Here is a 27,646-nt window from a genome sequence, read left to right as displayed (position 1 = left end):
AGTACACGGGTGTTTTCGCACTTCGCTCCCCTCGAAATGCGGTGGCCGTGGCCGGGATTTGATCCCGCGACCTCGTGCTCAGCAGCCTAACACCATAGGCACTGAGCAACCACGGCGGGTATCAGCACCTTAAGGACTTTGGACGCCTCGTATGTGTTACACGGCTCAGGTAATAGCATATCTATGGTGAGCCTACAGCCCGATTTGAAGTAGAAGAATAATGGGAACCGATGTGCTTAATTTCTAATGGTACAACCACATGGAGGGAACACTGAAACCAGGGAAATTGTTCTCTCTCTCTCTCTCTCTCTCTCTCTCTCTCTCTCTCTCTCTCTCTCTCTCTCTATGTTATGTATACGCGCGCTCGCTAAAACACCGTATAGTCAAACGGACGCGCACCTCACGCGTCCCAAATACTGCGCACTGCGGAGCTCACAACACGCGCACGGGTAAAAACGCAAAAAGCAGCGACGGACGTACGGCGCCTATCAGCGTCAGCGTCAGGCTTAGAGACTCCGCCAAGTATAATGCAGGTTGGTATATAGACTCCCAGCTGAGTCAACAGAGGAAACGCTCCAGAGTGAGCAAGCGACGGCCGAAAGTGGGGACCCGCGAAGTTCACGCGACACGCGCGCTCAGCGCACCCAGGCCGCTCACCGTTCCGTATCAAAACAATGCGCGCCACGCTCCTTGCTGCCTCTAGGAGTCTGCGATGCTGCACCCCGCCACCCTTATCCCATCAGCGCTTGCCGGGTCGTGCACACCGCCACCGCGGCCCCTGGCACAGTGCCAGATGCTTGACAGTATAGAGCTCCGGGGGCATGAGCCCGTGTGGACCTTTCTATGCCGGCCGTAGCTGCAGAGAATCGCACGACCGTTTCGCCCTTAGACATGTCAGGCTGTGGCCCCAGGGCAAACAAATATTATTACAGCTAAAACCAATTATGAACATATCTGCCTGTGGCGGTAATAGAAAAATGGATAGGATCTTTATTTTTCTCCTTCTTCCTTTCCCTTTCGTCCGTTATCCTGTATACCCACCCTGCCGTCTCACAAGTATGGAATATCTCTTCCTACAAATTTTATCGTCATTGGGAGTAATAGCGAACTCTTTCGCTGCCTGCAGTGGCCCTCATTGGCTTTTCATGTTCGCACGTTATAACCTAAGACGAGATACGCGAAATCAGACCCCCCTCCCCCCGTCCCCCCCAATAAAAGTGGAAAGGTTGTTTTTTTTTTAATGACAAGGGCTGGGGTTTCTGTTTCAGCAGACCGGCGTCGTATCACGACCCTTTTTTATTTCCAGGCGGCCTGTGAGCACACCAAGAGCATTTGTTTACAAATGTCTCCCAAAGGCAGGCACATACCAATTCTGTTGGCTAGCGAGAGGCCCTAACAAAATATGGCAATTAAATTTAATTATTGGGTTTAACTTAATGTAACTGCGCAGTGGCCTATCGCGCACGCCTCAGTAAAGGACTACGAATTAGTTTTCAACAGACGGTGTTCGACACCCAAGGCACGGTGCACGAGCAATTTCGCATTTCGAGCACATCGTAATGCTACTGCCGTGGCTGCTAATTTAACGTGCGACCTTTGTCTCAGCAGCAGAACGCCATTGCCACTGGTCCACCGCTGTAGGCTCAGATGTTAGAATCGCGCTTACGTGAGTGTATTCATAGAGAAACAAATTCAACGAGAGCGGACACTCCCATAGAGCCCAACGGCCGAATCTACTGTAGCGCACCAAGCGGCTGGTGTGAATTGATCCACGCTTCCGGATTCAGCTTTTGACGCGTGCAATTTGAACGCTGGCTAGTGCGTCTGACACCCGCTGCGCTGATCGGCGCGGCATTAGTTTTTGATTTACTTCTCAACCGCCCGCTGTCTTGGTGCGGAATCTTTACAGGCCTTCATCGAACCCGCCCTCTGTGCAACGTGCCATTTCATAAAGTAGACGAAGACGCCTTGTGAAATGAGAAAAGGTTTATTTTTGCTCTATAAAAAGTCGCAGTTTCGCCCGAAAGGCGAAGCAGCGATTGCGATAGCAAACTAGGAGACAGTTATGCCAAGTAAGGATAGTAGTTTTATCGGCCCTATAAACTTCGAAACATCCACTTACAAAGTAAATTAACAAGTATGATTGTCAGCGCGCACAGCCAAACATGAACACATCACACTCGATGACCGCAGACACTCTCTGTCAAAACGCTGGCGTGAGCGAGCGCGCAGGAGCAGTGAGCGTAGTGACCTTCGTGCCGTCTATCGCTCCAACGCAATCAGCGCCGAGAAAACAGTACGCACAAAGGCGTGAGCCATCTACAGATCGCATTGAAAATATCGAGCGCGCGCAAAGTACACAGTTACTGGAGGAGTACAAGCTCCCCCTCCCCTCCCTCCCGCGCGGCCGCCCCACTTTCCTCCGTTTCGCGCGCGAGATTGAGCCGCGTCGTCAGTTCCCCATGGCGTCCGGTCGCGAAATAAGCAGTTGCCTCCGGAGCCCAACGCCTCCCCCCCCCCCCGGCCGTCCCTCGCTCCCTCCCTGCCTGCCTGTTTGCCTGCCATCCCCCCACGGCCTTTCGCGCGACGGAAGACGGCGCGTTTGCTCTCCGCCTTTGTGCCCCGTGTGCGCCAGGTTGCGTCGCCGATTGTCGGCTCCCCTCGCGTGTTTTCACTCGCACATGCAGCATACGGCGCCGGCGACGCTGTTATTGCCCTTAAACTTTATACGAAACATCACGGCGACGCAAAAATGCGCCTGGAGTGTCCATATATTTGCTATCGAAATAAAACGCTCGTTTCGGGCTTTTCGCGCGTTCTTCCATCGTTGTGGCAGCAGGTAAGCAGCAGTAGTTCCCGTAAGAAGCTCCACCGGGCGGCATCAGCTGAAAAAAACTACAAGCATGTGTCTCAGTTGAAGTCATAGCGCCGGATTGACACGGACAAGAAAGACAACAGGACGTGCGCATGCGTCATGAGCATGAGCATGCGTCATTTGGGTATTTAACCCTTATAGGAAAGCTGCGTGTAGAGGCGAAACGTGCGAAAGTGGTCAACGGGCGACATTGCGAACAAAGTCACTTCGCTTTTAGAAACGTGCAGTTGCTTGAAGGTATAGTACTTTATCGTTTTCTGACAACGTCACGCTCCAAAAAGGCGCCCTGCGAACCGCGCAATATGTACTGCTATGCACTCTGTGTCCATGCACTATCTCCTGTCGGAGCACACTGGTTTCCTTCCTGGCTTCAGTGCATTATTTGTCCCCTTATGTGGCCGGGTTTTAAAAAAGTGGCAGCTTCAAACAGAAATAGCATAGCTTTCAACGCCGTGGAAGCGGTGGAAAAATAAAAGAAAACAAAGGAGTCGCGACGTTGAATGTCAACACGGCGGGCGGGCGCTCGCGTTTCTCCTCCGCGAGCGCCGTCCTCGATAAACCCGGCGCAACTCGTTCACTGCGAGCAAAAAAGCGAGGCCGTCTGAGGCTGACAGGAACACGCAACTTGATCCGGCCGCGCAAGGCGGGGACGTCGAGAGAACAGGACGAAGAGCGAGTCAGCGAGCGAGTGAGGGGCATAAAGCGAGCCGACGCGAGAAGTTTCTTCCTCTTGCCGCGAGCGCCGTTCCGCGAGAAGAGTTTTCGTGCGACACCGGAGCGGTTCCCGGCGCCATTAACGTTGTGCCTCGCCTTTGCGCTTTTGACGCGTATATAGCTTGCTTGGGCACAAGTTCCACGTTCGTTATGGTTCTCTTGTGTACGTGTGTGTTTGCATTTTCGCGAGACTTCATCGAACCTTTTTTTTTTCTTCTTCTTCTTCCTGCAAAACACCAACCGAGAGAAATGCCCCCGAAATGCCAGGGCTACGTATTTTGATGGGATCTGTGTCTGGTAGATGCGTGTACCACGTTTTTTCTCCCCCCTCCCCTTTTTCCCCCCGTTTCTTGAAAGCCAAGCTCTTTCAGTGCGAGAAGTTTAGCGCCGTCGTATAGAACGAGCGCCGTGAGATGGCGCAATACACAGATGGCTTCTGCCAAGGCTTCCGCGTTTCTGCGTATACGCGCACTTGAACGATCTGTTATACGTCTCTCGCATTTCATAATCGTGAAACCGCGAGTAGGCTGTGCCCGAAAGTTTCTGGTGGAGGTTACACCGTATTCAGCCCGCCTCCATTGTACATGAGATTTCTTTGCCCTGTCACCGTGTCGAGCACACACGTTGCCCGTTCTTGCTGATGAAAACGACGCTCATAATTCGTTTTGTAACACCGAACTAGGGGGACATAGACGTTTATCTAGATTTCTTTATTTCCTTGCAAAAATAACGCAAGCGTCCTACCTATAGCCAAAAGTAAGAGAATCTTGAGCCGTTAGCCTCCATGTTTCTTGCGTTCGTTGCTATGTATACCATAAACATCTGTAATCACTCGTATAGTGCCAAATGAAAGGGAAGTTCACGATTCAGTTGCATACCGAAGGAAATGTAACAAGCGGTGTGCAAAAAAAAAAATCTAATTGTCCTTTGTTCTCTGATTAACTACTTTTTCAATTAGTTTAGCTAGTAAGCGACCGTCGAGTTGATATTCAGGCAGCATAGATGGCTGGTTACAAAATCTCTTAGAAGCACCGATCCAAGTATAATAGGTGTAGTGTGGACGTGCGCGGAATTCCGGAAATTCTCGTATTCACAAACATTCACTTAGATCGATCGCTTCCTCGCTGACCGACGTTCTGGCACCCGCAACTCATGACAGCGACAGATGTGATTAACCAGGCAATCACAGCGAAAATGGTAAATTGTGGACGCCATCTACGCAAAAGAACCTCTGCGAATACGGGTCCTGAATTTCTACAAAGGTATGAGACGGCAAACTGGGTCCTTATTGACAAAAAATGTTCTCACGCTAACAGCTGTTCGCAAGAGCAGCTGATGCCAGGGCACCCGTGATACCCGGCATACAATATTAGTAAGCAATAGAGTACAGCTCATAGACCTCCATAACCCTCCGCTGAAACGCCTTCTTGCTTTCGGCGGAGATTCTCCGCCCGTTCATAAACGAGATCGTACGCTATAGCCACACTGTAAGAAAGGCCGCTAGTCAGCCGTTACCCGGCGAACGTAATATTAGCGAAGGTGACCGGCCAGAGAACGACAAACATCGCTTAGGAGCAAAAGCATTACAAAATTGACCGTTGATATTGTCTTTATTATTATATTTTCTATCATGTAGCATTAAACAATTATGCATATATGTCTAACGAGCGTGATGAAACCTATGCGATACGAAGCTTTAGTTCGGCGTGTAATAAATGCGATACGGCCAAAGCCGTTGCGTACAATTGCGCTTACTTTCATACTATGCAGCAGGCAACCTCGTGCATTCATGCGTGCCCACCACGAAGGTCACAGCTTTAATCCAATTAATTTTTTTTTTATGTTTGCGCACTATACACCGCTCACAAGTTGTTGTGCAAACACTGAAACGTGCGTAGGGTACAGTGGGAGATGCCTACGCAATGACGTCACGAAGTAAGTGGTCTGTGAAGTTTGTCAAATGGAAATAAAGCTGATGGGACGGTGCACCACGGCCGGACACTCACTCGCTCCTCTGCGCTCGAGTCCGGTCGTGGGTGCACGCATACAAAAGTAAGGAATATATATATATATATATATATATATATATATATATATATATATATATATATATATATATATATATATATATATATATATATATTACTGCATTTACGGGTTCTCTGCTTCTGCCTCTGGTGCCACAGTAGTACAAAGGTTAAATCAAACAAAAGAATGTAACTGATAGAATTGCGTTTTGTATGAACACGTCGGTGTGCTTTATAGATACCTGTCAGATAATCTCCTATTGTTCAGGTGTTATATATAAATGCATTATTTATTTTATTACAAATAACAGAGAGGCGATTACTCGCACTACTTTGTCCGCGAACATTCAAGGCTTATATAAATATGAACCCCTTTGCATATATATATATATATATATAGTCATATCATAAGAAGCCAACAAACACTGACACCAGTGTTTGTTGGCTTCTTATGATATGACTAATAAAAATCGGACCCCTCGGTTAACTCCCTGGCTTCTCGTTCATTATGCATATATATATATATATATATATATATATATATATATATATATATATATATATATATATATAGAGAGAGAGAGAGAGAGAGAGAGAGAGAGATCCGCAGAGACACCGTTACCCAAGTAAATGTTCATTTGAATGCTGCGTGCTCTTTTCGACTCGTCGGCCCATCGACTCGCACGTCTCGCAGCCATTCACTGTATAGATGTACCGTGACTACAACCTACTGACCGTTATCTTCGAATACTGGGCGCGTGCGTCGCCTTGGTTTGACGACTGTCGGGGCGGCTGGCCAGGCGCGTACTCTCCGTGGCCAAGTTTGTGTCTCCCTGGACGATGCCTCTTGGCTGATCGCAGCGTCCTTGCCGGTGGTGGCCTTCGCTTCACCGAGAAAATTCGGCGGCCTTCGCCTGGGCGTCGCCGCCAGTAATGGAGAGCAGAAGCTCTTTCTTCTTTTCGTTTTCTTAAAGCAAGCTCCGTTATGTGTACGTCGAACGGCTTCGTTTATTAATCATGTAGGAAACCGCTATAGCGCGCTGCTACATACTCCATGTGCGTGTGTGTGCGTGCGCGCGCGAACACCGAGGAGGCTCCGTCGCTCGATACGTGAACAAATCTCGCGCTTGGGCCGCATCGCGCCGAACGCCGCCGGACAGTGCTTTCCGGCCGCCCATCAGGAGGGCCTTAATGAGGTTAAGCACCGATGTTTGCCGTCGCATTAAACGGAAACGCGCAAAAGATGAGCGCGGCAAAAAGCGAGCACGACTCCCTTGCCACGGGCGTCTTGTCGGCGCAGCAGCGCAAGATCGCTGGCGGGCCCTCGTTAGACTCTGTCTGGGTCTTCGGGCCGTTTCACGTGCGTCGTTTGTCCTGCCTTCGTTATGTTTATTCTTTGTATTCGTTCGTTTCCGGATTGAGGGTTAGGGCTCCGCTGAAGCACATGCCTAAACAGCGATTCAGTCTGTCCATGCATTACTTTATTTTATCATCCTTCCAATAAATTAAGGCTGCAAATGCACGTGCGAGAATGCGCATAAGAGTCGATGCGTGAAGCGGTCTTGCACTTTTGATCAAACCTCGTGCTGGTTTCTCCGTTTAAGGATAACATGCGGGGAGAATCACGCTGATTTCGCTATTTCCTGCGTCACAAGGAAGGCATGTCGAGAGCTTCTGTTGCAAAGGTCAGCTATTTTACATTCTACATCTAGTTCTATATCTGCACATAAACGGTTTATATGAGCATTGACCCTTGATATGGGGTTAAATAAGCGGGACTCCCAGGTACGCGGCGACTGCTCACGCTGTCCAAGGTGTGCGGAGAGGCAAACCCTTTCTAGGCATCACGTTCGATGGATCCAGCACAAGTTATCGCTCTACACCAATGATACTTTACATGCCTGTGGCATATTCTTTTGATATTGAACATAATAGGCTTTAGATTATTACTTTTAAAGCAATCAGGACGCGGGGCCAGCGGTGGTGTGTTTCTTGAGATGAATTGTTTTTATTCCGCATTGTTTCATCCAATTCTGCGTACGTTCAAAGCGTTAGTGCTCCATGTTCCTTCTGTTCCGGCCGCATGACTTTCACATTAACTTATGTGGGATAATGCAAACAATAATGCGCATTTTATGTGCCAGTTAGTGACCTCGATTTTTGGCCGCGCTGCTTGAAGATGTAGGGGAGGGGGGGCTGTATTTCCGTCGCTGGACTTGATATTCCTCTCTTGATTTTTGTTTTCAGTTCCATATATATATATATATATATATATATATATATATATATATATATATATATATATATATATATATATATATATATATATATATATATATATATATATATATATGTATGTGTGTGTGTGTGTGTGTGTGTGTGTGTGTGTGTGTGTGTGTGTGTGTGTGTGTGTGTGTGTGTGTGTGTGTGTGTGTGTGTGTGTGTGTGTGTGTGTGTGTGTGTGTGTGTGTGTGTGTGTGTGTGTGTGTGTGTGTGTGTGTGTGTGTTTTCTGCGAACGCTTTTCTCTTGTGCTCCCATGTGTCCTATCTATGCCCTAAATCAGCACACGTGCACTGTGTCATGTCTCCCATACTTAAACAAGAGCCGCCGCTTTTGCTTTCATTGTGATCAAGGGACCCGTATGGGTCCCGAAACGCCAAGCTGTCTTTTAATACACTTTACCTCTTGGCGAGTGTTTGTTTTCTTCCACTATGTTCATTCCTCGTCAGACAGGTTTCCGTCGTACTCTGGATGAATATTGGGAATATTCGCTCTCGTTGTACCAAGCTCACAAATGTTGCAGTAAACGCTAGGGGAATCCAAGGTACCCGCAGTGTCTTTTGGCTTAATTAAATAAAATGGGAAACGAAGAAGAAGCGGAGACAATCTGTACTCCAATTGAAGTGTTCATCCTGTTAAAAAAGAAATGCCTTCAAGCCCTTTTGAACAAAAGAAAAATAGCGGCGTGCAGCAGGAACTTCCTTGTCTCGTATTCGCGTTTCGAAGACTCACTGTGTTCAACAATATTCTCCTCTGTATAGCTTCACCGGGCTCCTTCCTCACTTTTTGAGCACTCCACCTCCACGATTTTTTTCACCCCTTTCTTTTCTCTCCCACCAAAGGTCACGTAACGTCGGCACGAAGTAATCCACGGGAAGCAACTGAGAGAAAAACGGAGGAACAAACCCGGCCAGCGCACTACCGTGGTGGCGCTCGCGAGACAATGCATGATCCGAGTGAAGCTCTGCCACCAACCCGCCGCGCCACCCTCCAAATTCGAGATTTAGCGGGCCTCGAGAAACACAATAGTGCGGATCGTCTTTCCGCTCGTTCCGGCCCGGCTTGGCTCGCGACGACAGAAATGAAGCGAGCACGACTTTTTTCTTTTCTTTTGTTTTTCTTTCTGTTTTGTCTGTGTGTGTGCGCGCGGTCAAATGGCAAGGAAAAAAAAATCGAAAAGAGAGGTACGACAGCGTGAAGCACGAGGGATCAGCGGGATCCAGTCGCGGGGACAAAGAAAAACAATCGGGCCGAGGTGCAAACACCCACTACTACAACTGGGTTGGCCGTCGGCAACGAAGCAACCGCCTCATCCGCTCCCGCTTTCCTGAGAAACTGCGGTGCGGTGCTGCAAAAGTCAGCGCAGAGAGATATCCCCTATACTCGCTCAAGGCGCCATGGCGCCGGCAAAAGCAGCACCGGCCTAAACGAAGGCGACGGCAGCAGCCCTGAGCTCGCAGCATAATCTAAGCAGAAAGAAGAAATCGCGCTCGCAATATCCTCGGAATGATACAGAAAGAAAACGTAATAGAGCCGACGGTGAGCCCAGCAACGGCAACAAACAACGCCGAATCGGAGATATATGGCAGACACTCTTTGCCAGGTGTCGAATTGCTGCCGCTCTTGCCCAGGGCTACCGAATTTCGTTTTTCTTCTCCCTCTCTCCTCTGCCGAAAGAGGGCGACACGTGGGATGGGAGGGAGGGTCAAGGTGGCAGCGAAAAAGGTTCTACAGCACGAAGAATCAAGGGCCATGCGCTCACGTAAGAAATGAGCATCTGGTGCGTCGAATGGAAGCAAAACGAAGCGATGAAACGGCAGGACAGGGCCACCCCACCGGACACCCCTCCGTCCAGCGGGCTGCCGTGCCCCAAGGAGAAGAAAGGGAGCGGCGGCGTGCTCCACGAGTTTCGTGATCTTCTCTCTGGGCTGCGAAAATATCGAAATGGGCGTCGGCCAGAAGAACTTCCAGCACTGCGCGCGGCCGCCGTGCTTGGGGCCTCGGGGTCCTGTTGACAGCGCCATTCCTCAGTTGCCTCCGGTGCGGAAGTGGACCGCGGCCTGTCCCTTCGTCCGGTTTTTTTTTTTTTTTCTGCGCTCTCAAAAATGGCAGTACGCCCGCTTCCCCTGCCTTCACTTTCCTACAACAGTCGGCAGCCGACACAAACAACAGACCTATAGCGCAAAGGCGTGCTTCTCGCAGTACGGCTCTCTGGTGAGTGCACGTCTTACGACAGACCAAGGAGCCCATACCGAGATCGGTGGACCTTATTTCCCGGTGGCACGGTGTATAAAAAAAAAAAGCGTTGACCACTGACGCCAGTGGGCGGCACTGCGGCGCGGGTAGTGCTATAGCCTACGGCGAGACGCTGGGCTTTCACGCTCAAGAAACCGTGCCGAAGCGGTTCTGCTTCCGGCATACATAGATTCATGTTCCGCGGGATTCTGTGTCCTTTGGCGTTCAGCGAGGACGCGCAGCGTTACTTCCGATGGAAGCAGTGGAACGGGCCTGAGGTGGTTTGCGCGATAGATGGATGATGAAAAAAAAATGAAGCGAAAATCTATTTAAGGTGCGAAAACGAAGCTTGCTTAGAGTGTGTGGGAAGTGTATAAGATTACCTAAATGCCAAAGCGTCAGCTCAGTGAAAAAGCAAGCCTGCTTGAATCGTGCAAACACGAAAGGATAGAAGACCGCTGCCGACGAAGTAACAGGAGAGAGAGAGAGAGAGAAAGACGAAGAATTTGGTTGTAGTTTGTGTGACAGACTGCGCACGTAGGTGTAGCGGAAAGCGACTTTCTGCAAAGGACTGAGCAGAGCTGTGCTTGTACAACTGCTTTTTTCATTAATTTCTCCTTGCCTCGAAGGAAAAATGGCATATATATAGTGAACACTCGCAAAGCAATTCGCAATGAAAAAAAGACGATTCCATTTGGAAGTGAAGGCAAGTAAGCATCTACTCTATTGGCCCATTTAAGTATACCAGCTTGAACCAGCCCACAAGAAGGAGAAGAAGAAAAGAAAACAAGAAATATAAAATGCATCTGAAGTGGTAAAACTGATTCATATCACCTTCTGAAGATTCTGCTATGCAAGGAATCCTCGTTCAAGAATGTGGAAGAATTGGACGCTTTGCCAACTGGGCAATATCTTCCGCATCTCCTGCGTTCACACTTTTTCGATCCGCATCGCGTTTTAGCCATACCGTCGCGAAAACCATTCTCAAGAATTCGCCTTCTCTTGCTGCGATTTCTTTCGGTTTCTTTTTCTTTCTCCTTCCGGTCACCAAGCAGTTTTTCTTCGGGTCTGTTTAGTTGTCAACAATTCCAGAGCAAAAGGTTTTGAGCGTATTCGCGGCTTCTGCCAGGGTTTGCCTTGTCTTCGATCCGTTGAGGTCCACTTCAGAAAGAGAGAGAGAAAAAAAAACAAAGAATCGGGAAACAATAAAACCAACAAGGGCAAAGTCGGTTACGTCCGGTTCGCCGGAGATTCTGTGGTTCGATTGCCCTTCTTTTTTATTTCTGGAGCAAAAGCTGTGTTCTTTCGTATGGGTTCTCAATTACGGAGCGCTCCATTCTTTGTTTTGTTGCAGAGCGGCACACTTCGGGCTAGCTGTCACAAATAAGCTGGACGTGCTTGCGACCCGGCACATGTGCGCGCTGGAGGCGATGTTTCGAAATGTCGCGCCGAGATAAGCGACGGGGTCTTTCAGCGAACTGACAGCGGTACCATTGTTTGCGTGACAAGGCCGCTCCTTGGTTTTATCCCTTTCTCCTTTTCCGGTACTTTTTTTTTTTGTTCTAGGCTCGAGTAATCGGGCGCTGTTTTCGTGGGCCGCGACGCATCAACAATTTACACTTTGACGACGCGTTTACATCGGTCTTGCGATACACTTTTCCATCAGTATAAATGACATTGGCGCGCCCCTAAAAAATGGAACGCATGCTCACATGGTAGGTAAACTGGCGATGTTTTGTGGAGGCTGTATATCCTCGCTGTGGTCCTTCGTACATTATACGCATATATCCTGCAATCTTCTTCGACGTTAACTCGGAAGAAATTGCATACGTAGAATATTCTTCCCAGATATAAATTCGGATCCCATGTGCAGCTGTGCGGAAGTAGTTTGGGCTGTTACCGTAAGTCTGTTACCGTAGTCACAGATGACGAAAGGCCCCTGTAAAGCGAGCTTCGAGCACAGCGTGCTGACACGAAAATTGTGCTGACACGTGACAACCTACCACGCGATGTACACACCTTATTCCTTCCCGTATTTGTGGTCAGAAACGCGGCTTTTACGAGAAGGAACACGAGAAGACGGTTACCTTATTCACGAACGGGAACATGCTATCTTTAGCATCAATAACCGATGTATAACATTCGTAACATGCCACTCGGCAATGAAAAACTAACTTGAAAAATGTTAACACCGCTGAGTTCTCTTGGAATTTGAGGAGAATATAGAGGAATGAACAAGAAGATTCACAGAGGTAGACAAGAAAAAACAAATACTGTCCCGCACTCGTTGTGCCGAAACCATATGTGACGGTCTGCTCTACAGTGAAACAGAGGCTATGAGTCTGTTGGGAAAGGCAGCGCTTGATTTCCTGCTGTGGTGCTCGGGACAGCAGCGTAGAATGTATCTGATCATCGAGCTGTCACTTTTCAGTATATAATACGTGTGTATGCATGCTATATACTATACCTGCCTTCTCTTTTACCCCAGAGGCATAGTAAATTTGCTCTCTTTGCATTATAACATGTATCCCGGCGTCCATTCTCTGATACGCAGACGTGACGTGCTTGTCTTATTCGAGAAAACGTATACCCGCACGTGACATTGCAGGTTTCAATGCGCTCATTCACTTTTTTGCGCTTGTTTATATATTCTCGTTCTTTCGCGAACTCCTGCGGACGGCTTAAAGAGATCCTTCCATTCATTTATATTATCTATACAGACTAGAGAGCAAGGCGCTCCCGCGTGGGGAACAAAATGAAAACCACCACGTGAAATTGAGAGCTAGGAAAAGGCGTAGGAGTTTGGGCACACGTCAAACGGGAGAGATGGGAACTATGCGCTTTTTGCAGCACGGCGGTGAAACAACACCCCTACAGGAACGAAATGGCACTTGAAAGAATCCGAAAGAAGTAGAAAGAAACTTAAAAAAAAAACACACAAATTTGGCATTTGACACAAATAGATTTAGAGTAATGTACGACGGCACTTGAGGAAACGAAGGACGGGCTCTAGGGTGGCCTAGAAGACCTTCTTTCTTTCTTTCTTTCTTTCTTTCTCTCTTTCTTTCTTTCTTTCTTTCTTTCTTTCTTTCTTTCTTTCTTTCTTTCTTTCTTCACAGTTTTCTAGTTCCGCCAGAAACACCAGAAAGACAGCGTGCCTGCAGACAAGCTGGGATGAGGGAAAGAAAAGTGTGTGTGAGGGAGGGGGCGTCATGGATGGAAAGCGCGCGTGCTCCGCATGTGCAAAGCGGTAGCGCTCAGAGCCACGGCTTTAACCGAGACAAATGAGCCGCGGTTTGGCCCGGCGAGCGGCGATGCCCCCCCCCCCCCTCCTCCTTCACCTTGCACGAACGGCCGAAACATGGCGGCATAATCAAAACGTATTATCTCTGGCACCGCCTTCGCGTGAAGCCGAAACGTGGTAAGCGGTGAATCGGTCCCGCGCATTACGATGGGGACGTGGTGAAGGAGGGGGAAAAATAAAAATAAAGTTAGTTAGTTAAATGGGGTTTAGTGGCGCAAAAGCGGCTAAGGCTATGCTGCGCCAAACACGAGGTGTATTATAATACTATTTAAAGAAAAATAAAGAAAGGGAGAGTGCCACTGAGGTCAGTGGCCAAAACGGTATAATGGGGAGGAAGCGGACTGCCAAAAAAAAGGGGTGGGGGTGGGGGTGCGGGTTAACGTAGTCACAGAAATATGCGCGATTCGGAGGTTACTTGCAATATCGCCCGCCGAAAAACTCCTCACTAGGCTTTCGGGATGATCTTTATGCCTGCCCGGCTTGCCGGGCAGAACATGCCCTTTGTTCCTACCTGTTAATTCCTTAAAAATTTTTGTCTTTCTTTCAATGGTACTCGTGTCTATGTCAAGGCTTTCTTGAGACTCGAAATGTTGGCGTTCTCATAATGAAACGAGAGAAATTCATTTGTTTCGTAGAAAGAGTAAGGAGAGCTTGACCTTCGGATTCGTGTTATATCCGAGCCAACAGGTGTTCTCTCAAATGTTTACCTCGAATTTGCAAGGCTACTCTATCAGCCTGAGCCCCCCAAATAAGGGTTATGTTGTCAATACTCTTCGACCGCAATGTTCGCTTCCCATTAAAAAAAAATACAACAAAAGAACGAGACGACAAAAAAAAAAAGGACTAAGAGGCTGCTTACAGTTTTCTTTTTTTGTTTCATAAAACAAGTGGTTTCGGAGGATGATTTTCCGAAGAAAAGGAAAGTATTTATTTTATTTCAACAAATTAGAGTTAAGAAAACGATTTTGATGCCAGTAAGGAGCCTTCGCTCCGACCGTGCCGTTGCATATTCATCCAAACTCGCGCGTACACATGCTTCTGCTGTTACCATCTTCTGCAAACACTTGTTCAAGCATGACGAGGCTTTCCTCTACACATACGTAGCAGCATACGCACGCGCACATAGTACACGCTCTTCCCGAGCGCCCGGTTAACGCATAGCACACCTTCACGCAATCCACCCTGTAGACAATCAAACACACTCGGAGGCCGCGCTGACGTTGTCGGTGGGCAGACGACGGAACACTTCCGATGACGAGAGCAGAAGGACGGCCACCATTGAGTGGGAAGGTTTGCGAGCGGCATTCTCAAGAGCTGGCCGTGTGTGTTGGTGCTCGCCCAGGCGGGACGGAGGCCCCGACGGAAACCCACCAGCCGCCGCCGCACCCTCAGCCTGCGCCGTTGGTTCCGCAAGGACCGTCGGCGGTGCACTACCACGCCAAACCGGCCGACCCGCCCCTACTGCCAGAAATTCTGCGTGCGTAACATATGCCCGCTTTTTTCGCGCGCTTTACTTTGCGCGCTAACCTCCATGCGCCGATCCAAAGTGTTCGGCTGCGTGCAGTCTGCGCGAGCGCCCTGAGTGGCGCAGCTCTGCAAACGGCGGCGCGCGCCTCTCGGGCGCCAGCAAATATTTACTTCGGATCGCATCGACGTCAGCCGTGACGGTAGCAGTGCAGCGAGTCAGAAAGCGGCGTTTGCGTGAATGCGACAAGTGGCGCGTCGCGTCACATTTCGAGCGCATCGCATCCATGTAAACGGCGGTAACGCGTTAGGAAGACGAATCCCATTAATGCGACAGGTGTTCGAGACGGGGTAAATCGTATCACGCGGTGCACGTAAACGCCGGCGTACGGCGCTGAGGGAGAGGAGTGAATTGAGACGGCTTCCGCCGTGTGCTCCTCGCCACTCGCTGGTGGAACGTAAATCGCTGGAAACAGCTTCGCGGCTTGTTTCGCACAATGAGGGATGCGGCACGTCCAAACGCTGTAGCGTATAAGTATTAGTGTGATGCATTAAGAAATACGATATGCTACATAGCTGTCGCATCCGTGTACATGCTGGTAAAGTTCATCCATAATTTGTGATTCAAGGGAAAAAAAATTAAAAAGTCATTGCAAGAACAAGTAGGACCTGCACAAGTGGTGTGCGACAACTGTGCGTTCGTTGCGAACAACTGAAAATTAGTGCACCGTAAAGTCACGGGAGAAAGTGTGTTACAATCAGGCTGAGAACAAGCCCCGAAATCGCCATCAGGTTGAGAACACCAGCTGAAAGAGATGTTTGTCTACGCCCCCATACCGCATACAACGCAGCATACTACGCTGACGTACAGCACTTCTGCTTCTTCTGTACGGCTTCCTCGTCTGCAATGTCTCATAGCGCGTAAGCTTTAGCGTCGAACGAATGAACGTTCTTTTATCTCGGAACATTTGCGTCGTCCGCGCTCATTCTCGTGTCTTTACCGCTCAGAATTTCGAGATGCCTTCAGCGAGAACAACGCTATGCAAGTGATGTTGTCGATTATCGCAGATGGCAATATTTGCCCATTCGTTTAGGTAGTATGCTGAGCTTGAGCTGTCGTTAACAGCGTGATTCGAGCACACGTTCATTGTTCCAAACTGTCGGTAATACGTGCACCATTTGATATATACCCCTGAGTTTGATTTACGCCGTGAAAGAGCGAATGGCTGAGAATCTCCAGCTTCATCTAAACTGCCCATTTAATGTCATAAAGGGCTAAAGGCCAATGTGGACCTCCGGGCCACATTGGGTGGATCTATTTCGAGGTGTTCGTGAAAAAAAAAAACAGATGCCGCAAATCTTGAAAAACGGCGGTAAGATTATTGACCTCCGCAGCCGCCTTAATTCGTTGTGACGTCAGTTACAGTTGTGCGACTTCCAGTTATCATGTTATATGCTCAGTAGTCAACAGCCACACAAGCTTTTAGCACGGACGCAAATGTTTTGCTGTAGGAACCCTTTACTATATAGGCGCGTGTGAAATGCAATTGGCTTTGCCTTGTATTTATTGAATGCAAAAGTGCGTTCCTAATAAAGGGACAATGAGACATCCACCCAATCGTAGCAAGTGCTACAAGGGAAACTCCATACGGATTCCTCGAAAAAAAAAAGCCCCGCAGTTGAAGGAAAAAAAAATTCATCCTGGTCCAGACTTCTCCACACCTCGCGGGTTTCCGCAGAACGATTACGTCAGGAGTGTGTTTTATAACTTAAGCGGGAGCGCCGATTTAGCGAAGCCTGAGGATGATACGAAAGGGAGTATAGACTGGCGTTCAACCATCGCAAAGGGGCTCCTTTATAAGGGGTAGTCTACAGTGAGCTACCTGGCGAGCGTCCGCCAGAATGTTGGTAGACAACCACGACAAACAGTCGTGGTGGGTCAAATGGCCGCAGTTCAAGTGGAGCAATTGATGCGCTAAAGAACTGCCCGTCGTCGTGGCTATAGTGTGCGGGAATCATTTGCACCTGAAATTGTTAAAAAAAAAAACTTTCTTTTTACTTCGTATTCACCCCCAGGTCGTTAACTTCACTATTCCCCGCTGTCATTGGCCCAGAAAGCAGTTCGAGCGCTTTTTCGCTACCTGAGGGCAACAGACTTGAGTGCCCGACTATAGACATCCTACACCTAAGTTCTCTCTCTCCCTCTTTCACTCCCCATTCCCCTCCCCACGTGTAGGGTAGCAAACTGGACTCAGTCTGGTTAACCTCCCTGCCTTTCCGTCTTCCCTTCTCTTTCTCTCTCTCTATTCCCCGCTGAAGCCATTGAAACAATGAGCGTCAAGGATGCGCATGCATCACGAACGTCGCCGTCACGCGCTCGCTCGCTACTGGTTGGACTTTTTTTTTTTTTTTTTTTTTGCAGCCGCTGCAGTGACGCTCTGCTAGAACGGTTGCGAAATTCGAGGCCCAAGAAAGCCTAAGCGATCCTATGGCACAGTTAAAACACGGAATTCCATAGGTGTACTTGGTATGGTGCTGAGGCAGCAATTACATAATTTCTGGCGACACCATGCCCTGACACGTTCTGACTGAGCAGAGCGAAACTATATAGGCCCGCATTGACGAAAAATTCTTACACTTGAATTGTTCATGAGAGCAGGCGGTAGCCAATCGTAATGTTGACCGTGTTGTACACGAAGACGGTCGGCCAATGGCAAAGAGCACTTACGATCACAAAGCTTCGTGAATTAGGCCTTCAAGTTTTTTTTTCCCCCTTTTTTTCAGTAATCGCGCACCCATATATATAGCTGTAGGCTCTGGATTTCGCGCGTTGCAGCTCGAAATCTTGCATTAGGTTACAGTTTTCCAACTTTCGAACCCCGCAACTATTTCTAGACTCTTTCATTTAAAATCTTAACGTGCCCCCCCGCCTCCAGCTTCCCCGCCAATGAGCGAGAAAAAAAAAAAGAACGTTGTCGTCGTCGCTTTTATTTTTCCTTGCTCGTGAAATCTGGCAAGTCCGTTTTGGCAAATGAGCACGAGTCTTTCTTTATTTTTTGCGACCGGCCTCGGAGAGAGAAACAATCGGCGGCCGCGCCGTGCACATAAATCACATCGCGCGCGCGTCCGAACGAGCGCCGTTTCGAGTCCGCTAAAGCGAAATCAATCAGCGCGCACCGCGCCACTCGTGCCCGCATACAGGGTTGACGCCCGGCCCGCTTAATCCATCCTCGGTCGGCCGGAAAAAGGGGGAGCATGACAACGGCGCGGGGATGCGAACCTCGAAGCTGCCGCCGTTCGCGCTCCCTTGAACGTGCGGATGCCGAGAGGTTGCGCCGGCCCATCCATCACGGCGCCACCGAGCAAACAGCCGCCCGACGAGCAGCGCGCTCTTCTTTCCTGTCCGCGGCACAAATGGGACGCGCCGCGCCGCTGAACGGAAGTTTTTTGCCGCACTCCCATCGCCACGCCCTCCCGTCTCAGTAGACGCGCCACGTACGAGCTACGCGTTGATCGGGTAGCGTGAAGGAGGAATTAGAAAACATCCAACTCAAAGATTGGATATAGTTTGTTGACGCTAGTCGCCGCGATAGTTTTTTTTTTTTTTTGCTTCTCTCTTTTGTTTTCTACTCTTTGTAACTTTCACTCTTGATACGCAGTTTCGCTCACGAGGCGGCTAAAGATGCGAAATGAGCAATGGGCGATAGCTGGGCCATTGTTCATTTACCATTGTTCGTAAAGTACATGGAATTTTTTTTCTGACTTCACTAGAGGTTTTGTATGTGACCGTTGTAGACTGAAGTTACTCTATATACACCAAGAACTATGAAGTACAAGCAGTGTTTTCTTGCACAGAATATTGTCATAAAATATGAAGCGTTGATTGGGTTTAATACATAATGGACAATTAGTTTGCTGCAGCTTGTGTGAAATAAAATCGCGCTTAAGATATAATAAAAAAAAAGAAAACCCCGCGTTGGTGACGCCCGTTACGGTTACGGCCAAATAATGATATCAATTTCAGTTTGCTTTGGACTAAAATATCTACGGTATCGCATAAAAATAACTGCTACAGATTATACCGCCTAATGTCGAAGACACTATACCGACTTTCAAAGGGGGCACACATTGTAGAAACTGTTGTATCTCAATACTATTTCTGCCTATGCTTAGTTTCAGACGTTCGAGAAATCTTGCCTTGTTATCTCTCTAAGTCGCTTTCATGAGGGCGGAGGCGAGACTAACGCACCGTAGTTGTCATTGCTTGTTCATTAAACTATGCAAAAAATAGGAAGGAAGGAAGAAAATTGTTGTTGGCCGCACAGTACCTGTCTAGTTCCAGCGGCTTGCACCGGAACGGCCGTCAGCAGGGCGGTGGTAGGGGATTGCGGGGACAAGTACAGATGACACAGCTGAAAAAAAAAAGTGGGGGGGGGGGGATGGTTATTCACATTCTATGTACAGGCGCCCAAATCTTTAACTGGCGCGCGCGAGCGGCGACTTTTCCGTGCGTCAGCGCCGTATGACGGGGCGCGGCTGCAAAGAGTCTGAGGCTAAGTGCATACGGACAAAGCGCGCTCAGCTGGGCCCATCGTCTGCTAAGCTGTTTCCAGCCTCGCCCCGTCATACGGCGCTGACGCACGGAAAAGTCGCCGCTCGCGCACGCCAGTTAAAGATTTGGGCGCCTGTACAAGGTTCACGACTATACCAGATTGTTCAGCATAGTCCAAGTATTTGGTAAAGCACATGGTGTTTGAGGCACGACCCCTGCGGACCGTGCTTGATTTGCGACACCCATGCGCGAAGCCTAACAAAAGATGGGAGAGAAGGTGAAGGAAAGCGAGGCTATACGAACCAAAGACAGTATTCCGAACGATAAATACGCAGCCCTTCATCTTTAGTTCGGTCGGTGACATCGAGAAATGAACGAAAAAATAAGAAAGGCTTGTACCAAACTTTTTTTTTTGCTATCGTTCGAACGTTATGATGCAACCGCGCGGGAGGCCAATCATACGGCGATATGGTTTCCTGTGCCAACTGCAATGGGCCTGATATTTATAACAAGCGTGTCGCCGAGATGTCGTCGATTCTAGCGGCGGCTGTCCGCAGCGGCTCAGTTTGAGGGATGGGCGCGGCCGCAGTGACAAGGCCCACTGAGCAGCAGCGCGACGCGGAGTTTGGGCGCTGGGCTGCAGCGCCGGAGGACCAGCGGCGGGTACGCCGGGCGTAAACTGAGAGGCAGCAGCGCCTTCTCTCCGAAGCAGCGGCCATTCTGATAGGGTCCCATTAGTCATCTGGCTCGTTCGTGTTCTGACGGTCAGGATGTAATTAGGAGTTCCGATGAGGCTAGTCGCCCGAGTTTAGGATGAATGAAGATGTCCTCTGCTCGTCGCCGCCGCGGCGAGAGGAAACGGAAGGAAGGAAAAAATAGAATTAATTGACACCGTCGCAAGAGCGCGCGCGGCCAGTTTCCCACAGCGCTATTCGCTCTCCGTAGACTAGCCGGTACGGCGAGAGAAATAAGAATGCGCCTTTCTCTCTGGTGTTTGCTTTTGGAACCGATCACGGACATCGTGTCAACGAAACGCCCGAGTTATGGCGCAAGGGTAGGCAAGCGGAAGAGAAGTAAGGGATGATCGACTGACCGGCGACGCTATCCGTGTAGGGCGAAGAAGCGTTAGCGCATTGGTCACCGAAATGGATGTTATTCTTCCTAGCTGTGCGTTTTTTATATGCTATTCATTCTACGGTTGACCAGTTAGTTATATGCATTTATGTCGGTACCTCCTTCTCATCGCCATTCACATTCGCAGGAATGTGAAGCGCACGTCGTATATCACAATAAAGGGTACGTTTGCAGCTCCAAGAGAAGTTTTGTACTTATTACGTAAAACACGAGTAACCAACTGAGAAACGCCAGGCCCCCGGAGTTAGTCACACGTCTTTGCTTTATTGTGCGAGTTTTATGTGTATTTTGTCGAATTTTATCAAACTCGTGCAAGGTTGGGCGCATAATTCTGCAAGATTCTGGCTAGTGACGTCACAACAAAGTCTATTGCAATAACGTCAGGCCTACGTGGACTCATCTGCAGTTTAGAAGGCTGAATTACATGCATTACCTCCGCGTTTTCCTTGTCTTCTCTCCCACCTCTTGCAAAGAAAGGAATTTAAAAAAAAAGCTTTGTAGTGCTGCACTCTGTTGTTCTTACCTATAATTATAACAGTTAAACTTAACACTTGTTAATACTTGTAATTTTGCTGTTCCGGTTACATGTTGTCATAGATAATTAATCTAGTAGCAAGAATAAGACTCCAGAAATGTTTTATCGCTTGACCGAAAGCAAGCGGTACATAAATAGTGTTAGTTTGCTTGTTTCTGGCATTTGGATGGATCATTTTGATCCAGCAGTCTGAATATTATGCCATTTAAAATGCTCGTTAACTTCATAGGCACGTTTAAAAACATACACCGCATCACAAAACACATTGCAATGCTTCAAAGCGCCAAACGTTCCTGCGCTGTTACGTCTCAATGCGACGATGAGCACTCCTTGAACGTTTCCCGCGAGGCAGTCCTTCATTAGCGCGCGCCCATAGGACGCCGGGGCCCGACATAGACTGTGACGCGCAAACAAAGGAGCTCACCTCGAGGTGAAAACTACCTCGAAGATCACTCTACGTCAACCTGACCCTAACAAGCTGAACTAGTTGATGAAAGGGGCCAACGTCGAAGGCTACCGTGAGAACAGCGTCGGCCTCGGTTTCCCAGATTATTACGCAGTTGCGCCATATGCGAGGGCGAAGGTGCAACATAAGAGGTGGATCCGGCGGAACGATGAGATGTAATTGGCGGGATTTTGTGACCGATTCGACGATTGTGATTGGCCGAGATACACTCATCAGATTCCCTAGTCTTGTCTCCTAGGGAAGACGACGGTTTTAAAAGCAGAGACCTTGGAGGCAGTGAGGAGGTGGCTGACGTGTCCTGATGTGAACTGCGTTGTTTAATATGCCCCTACATGGAGTGGGCTTCCGTATCTAGGGCAAGTGCAAATAATGTAAAATAAACAATTTTCCTTCACTCCTACCACCAGACGTACTCATCAATGAGCTTGGCAGATTCCTGGCCCAAACGCCACCTCGAGCCGCATCAGTGCGAAGGATTTGAAAGCATCGGATAAAAAAAAAAAAACGCTTTTTTTTGGGGAATCGGGTTGCCAGATTATCTACCAGGACTCAATCGTTGTCTTCTTAAGATTTGCGGTCACGCCTATCTTTCTATTTTATTTCCTCTTTCGGTAAGTTCTTCAAACTTAAGCCATTGTCCATACCTCTATCTATTTCATCCTCACTCTCCGTCGCCTTCTTGCAACCAGACTCCGACCTCTCTTGGCGGACGTATATGCAAAATATTGAGAAAGCAGCGCATACAACTGGCCGGCGAAATATTCCATGGGCTGCGCGCTCGGGACAGCCTGGCCAGAAGTGCAGGGAGGGCAGAGATAAGGCGTTTGGGGGGGAAGGGGGGTTTTGCGTGAAATGGGGAGGACGGGCAGCACGCCTTATCGCCAGGCGCACGGCGTTCGCGGCCGTGAAGAAGAATCGCCCAGCGCAGCCGATCAATCGATCAGGCCAACTGATTTATAGCGGCCGCCGCGTCCGTGTCACCGCGACAAGGACACGATAGGAAAGGCGACGGGCCGCGTTTGCGTCGTCGAGCTGCCGCTTTCGTCGGCGATGCGATGCCCTTCTTGTCGCTAGCGCATCAGCACACTCCTCTCTCTCCGTAGCCTAAACCCAGCCAGCACACCCAACCCTGCACCTTGGCAGGGCCGTCACGTCGATGGAAACCACGGTCGGTGAGGCGAGCGCCCATTCGGCTAGCGCGCTTTGAGATGAACTCGGACAGAGACGCACGCACTAACACACCTTCGTTGCTTTCCAAAACCTTGATCTCTCTGGCTATCGTTTTCCATCACGGTCCCGTTGTTCCCGCTATTTTCTTTTTTCTCTCGTCAGGCAAATAGAACATGAGAGGAACGGAAAGAAAAAAAAAAAAAAACAGGCGTACGAGTTCCCCGTTTCTCTTGCGCGGTCCCGACGGCTCAGATGACCGGCACTTGTGTCGTAAACCTCGCCGCCATTTCCTCGCAAGGTTACAGCAACACGGGCTTCAAGTTTAGGCTCAGCGCTGCTAGAACACCTTCCATTCACTCAATTTTTTTTCTTTGTCCCTATTTGAAATAGAATGACTGGCCACATCGAACCGACATCCCCTCGAGAATGCAGCCCCTCTCTTCCACCTTTTCCTTACTCGGGTAATGTACATTCATATAAGAAAAGCCGCACAATAAAGTTCGCCTCAAGTAATCCTTGAGGTAGCGAAAGACGAGGGACTTGCCACTGGAGGGGACTTGCTCCCCTCTCGCTCTTTCCTCGAAACACCGCGATCGTCACAGCGGTCTCCTTAATAGCGAGCGGCGGTGGGCCACACTCGCATGCAAATCCAATTACCGAGACACACGAGCGCGCGGAATGCACACGGACGTGCCCGCCTGTTCGCCGAAACGGAGACGCGAGGGGGCCGAATAGCGCACTTTCGGAAACCAACTTTGACGGACGCGGATCCTCATTTAGCGCGGAGCCGTTTCTGCCAAAACACAATAGAAAGGCGCCGGCAGGGAGCAAAGCGAATGAAGCGGTGGAGGGAACATCGCGCTTGCCGGTCGCTCGCGCTGCTGGGATGGAGCGAGAGTTAATTTCGAGGCTCGCAGGGCTGCAGGGGCGCAGTGCGAGCAACGCGCGCGTGCGGCCCCGCTGCGTGGCACGCTTTCTGCCGGCGCTGCTGCCTTCAGGCGCGCGGTCTGGGCACGCGTATACTGAGCGTTCTTTATTCCTTTTCGGGAAACTCGCGGAAAGCGAGCGTCGGAGGAAGCGGCGAGAGAGCCCGTGGCTACATGGAACGAGTTCGGCTGCTGCTGGCCCCGTAATGGGCACCAATCAGTCGGTCTCTGCCGCGCCAGCCTGCTGCCGCCGGGGCAGTCGACGAGAGAAACGGCTATCCCTACATGGCCGCGACACTCGATGCGGGATTGCAGAGCGACTGGGCCCCCTAGGTATCCCACTGCGTTTTCTTCGTTTCTTTCCTTCTTTCTTTTTGCCTCCTATTACACCGTTCCTCTCCCAGCCTTTATTCCTCATAATTTTATTTATTTATTTATTTATTTTTATGGCTAGCACTCGTAGCTGCGGTTTTGTTGTTGGAGGACTCGGCCAGGAAACACGCGGGAGCTACCCTTAAGCTAACGCTGCAGAGGAATGCGTGGGTGGAGAGGTAGAGAAAACGTTGAGGCAACGCCGTCTGTACGGCCGGGCAGCAAGACGGAATGGGCGGGACCTGAGGCTTCTCGCAGCTCATTTCGAAGGCAGTACTGGTCGGTTCATTAGGTGGCAGCGCGAGGAGGCCCTCCAGCGTGCTGCCCACCGGTCCGGAACGCAAAGGTTGCCCCTGTCGAAGACGGCGAGCACCCTTTCCTGTAGGTCCCTTCGTTTCTTTCTTTCTTTCTTTCTATCGTTTCGTTTTACGTCTTTTTCCCTACGTATACCGAACAGCGTTACCAAACTAGAGCACTATCAAACAAAGTAATAGCAACCGTACTGATAACAACAAAAAAATCTTCTGGGATTGAAAAGGAAGCGGGGAGGGGGGAACAAAGATCGCCAGGCGGGGTCAAGACAGAGTGAAAGCCTTCTGCATCCTCTCGCCTTCTCTGGCGGCGCGCAAACTCTTCGCGCTGTGGTCCATGAAGCCTGGCGCTTCCTGCGTAGGCAGGGAACGAAAGTGTTGGCCCCGTTTCCCGCCGGCGCTTGTTTACCGACCTGCTCCGGCTGTCCCTTTCCACTCACCCCGCTCTGCGCTTGCAAATCTCGAGGGTGGAAGCGAGCCCAGAGACCCGAGTATCGTCTACTACTCGACTTGGCAGCGAATTAGTTTCACCGAACGGGTCAATGCACGCAGCGTGTAAGCGGCGGACGCGCACGCAGGGGTCACGGAAGTTTAAAAAATATATATATAAGAGAACGCTTAGAGGGAGCGCTAACAATGCTCTATAGGTTTGCGTATATTGCTGCTATACCATACGCTGAGTGACTCCCCCCCCCCCCCCTTCTTTTTTCTGCCTCTCTCTTTCTCAAAACTTTTCTGTGCCAAAGTTTGCATGGGATTAGCGAAGGAAGTGTGTGTTTTTTTTTTTTTTATCGCTTCTGCTCGAGCCTTGCCTGTCTATCAGTCGCGAAAAGAAAATGAGAGAGAGGATGGTACACACAGTGATTAATTCTCTTAAACCAATGAAGAAATGCCAAACCCTCAAGTTACGTAGACAACTCAACAAAGCACGTTAGAGGCAAAGGAACCAGGCGTACTCTCGGGCTTTATGGGCGCTACTGCGTAAAATTGAGGACGATGTGCAGAAAGCAGACAGTGAAGCCAGAGATAGCATACGGGGAACAATCGTTACGTTTCATTGAAATGTGCAAATATTAGAGAAAAGAGAAATAAAAGTGAACGTAAATAGCACTTGCCGGCAGGTGGAAGTTGAACCTACAACTTCCGCATTGCGCGTGAGGTGCTTTAATAATTAAGAAACCGCGGTGACCATCCACCCGCTCACTTTCTTCACTATTTGTGTCTACATACAAGATTAGCCACGACAGTCTTAGCCAGCGCTGCACACGATCAAGGCGGCGTATGCAGAACATACTTTCGATCGCCAGCGTCGCCTAGTAGGCGAGCGTGGAAGTAGGCAACTGGGCCAATAAGCCCTCGTATGCTATACCCCGCTGGATCAAGGCTGCCATTGTCGAGGCAGTCGCTATGCGATGAGAAAGAATAGAAAGCTGATCCGAGGGAGTCGATTTTTCTTTTTAGTTATAATAATATGCAGAAAACAATAAATGAAACCGTAGATCCAACAGGGGAAATGAATTATTACGTTTTATTGAAGTGTACAAATAATATAAGAACATCTCTACATTTGAATAAAAAGTATTAACTAATTTCCCTTATGCGTTCCCTCGCTTCATTGTCTGTTTTCTGCATGCCGTTATAATAACTAACAAAAGAAAATCGAATCCCTCGGATCCTCTTATTCATCTCGCTCACGTAAAATTCTTGTGTTTTTACGCAGAGTGCCGTTTCTGAATGCAAATAAAGGGACACGCACAAAAAGGAAAGAATGAAACGTAATAGTCCTCAATTCATTGCATGCTATCAGCAGTGACGATAGCCACGCTATGAGGCAATATAATGGACCTCATATGAGAACCAAAATCTTTGAATTGAGTTATATTCGACGAATATATGCCTTCGAGGAAGAAAACGACGCAATAATCCGTAGACAAGTACGAATCACAGGAATTTTTGCTTATCAAATATTATAAGGCATTGATAGTCAGAAGCCCATTTTGTAACGTACTTTCGCTATACCAAAACACAGAAACAAAAACTTCCCGTTTCTCTTCACTGGTGAGGCCTCTCGTTAATGTTGTTCCTCCGACCTGGCTGCGGCATGGCGTTTTCGTGAGCATAATGCCATGTATATTTTTAACTGCTTTCGTATTCCCGGCTTCCTGCTGAGTTTGCATCATGCATTTAGCTGCGGGATATTACGGTTTCATTAGGGCGCAAATGCAAAAGCCTCCATCAAGCTGATTATTAGTACTTCTCGCACAAAAAGAAAATGTAAACAAAGAAAGACATAAAAATGGGGAGGCAACGCGCCAGCTGAAAGCACGCTTGCTCTTTCTCGCAAATATTAAATGCGCATCATCAGCAACTATAGCCCGAACCTGGGTCCTGTTGAGCCAGCCTCAGACCTTATGCCTGTGGGAAACCGTCGTTACTTGCCCTCTGCTCTGGGCAATATGGTAACGCAGTGGACCTGTTCGTTTAAAAATATAAGCCTAGGCGAGTTGCTTAATATTTAGTTCACGCAATTGAGCGCAAACGTACAGCTGCGTGGAAAGCATCAAGGCGAGGACGAACGCTACGCTAGAAGAGTTTATTGTCGGGTCAGAACACACAAGTGTAGGTCCCCTTTGAGACGAGTGCGCAGAACACCACGATGAACGGCTCAATGGGGAGCATGCGCAAGTGAAGAAGAATAACGTAAGGTTGGTGCATTTCATGGCACGCGACTAGTTCTAGGTGCGCTTTTTTATCATCGAGAAGAATCATAAAAGAACTCCTAAGCTGGACTTTGTTTTGTCTGAAGTGAGCCGAGACATATCGAGCGTTTGGTTGAGGCGCCTGCCTGCATGTGTTCCCTATTAGGATGTAAGCGCACAGTTGCTCTTCGCACCCGTTCAAACAACAATATACTAAGCGTTCTCTCCTGAAAATAGACGGATGTAAGCGAACTCTTGTCTTCGTATTCTTTGTCTGCGTGTTCAAGATTTTTTTTTTCTCGATGGACTTCATCAAAGTAATATTCAATAAATGAAAGACAGCCACAACTAATGTATACAAAAAACCGAGGCAGCCATTGTACTGTTTAAAATGTCTTCTTCGTGTATTAAGCGCTGGCATTAGGTTCACTCGCACAAGAAAGGACCAGTTTACTGTTTGCCTTTTCTTTAACAGCTCAAAACCTGCGAATAATACATTGAGTAACCTACACTGAGACGGCTTTATGGCGCTGGTTACTAAAGGAAGCATTATGCCGATCCCGCGCACTGTGGCAATCAAT

At 48.9% G+C, this 27,646-nt stretch overlaps 1 protein-coding gene across 2 annotated transcripts in view; it reads left to right on the top strand.

Moving 5' to 3' along the window:
- LOC142576608 (band 7 protein AGAP004871-like) overlaps positions 1–27,646 on the top strand; it is a 212,170-nt gene that overhangs the window by 123,925 nt on the left and 60,599 nt on the right. The gene's annotated exons all lie outside the window — the stretch shown is intronic.

The sequence above is a fragment of the Dermacentor variabilis genome, chromosome 1 (assembly GCF_050947875.1).
Source record: "Dermacentor variabilis isolate Ectoservices chromosome 1, ASM5094787v1, whole genome shotgun sequence".
In the NCBI taxonomy this organism is placed as follows: Eukaryota; Metazoa; Arthropoda; class Arachnida; order Ixodida; family Ixodidae; genus Dermacentor; species Dermacentor variabilis.
This window is presented reverse-complemented; position numbering and strand designations above follow the sequence as displayed.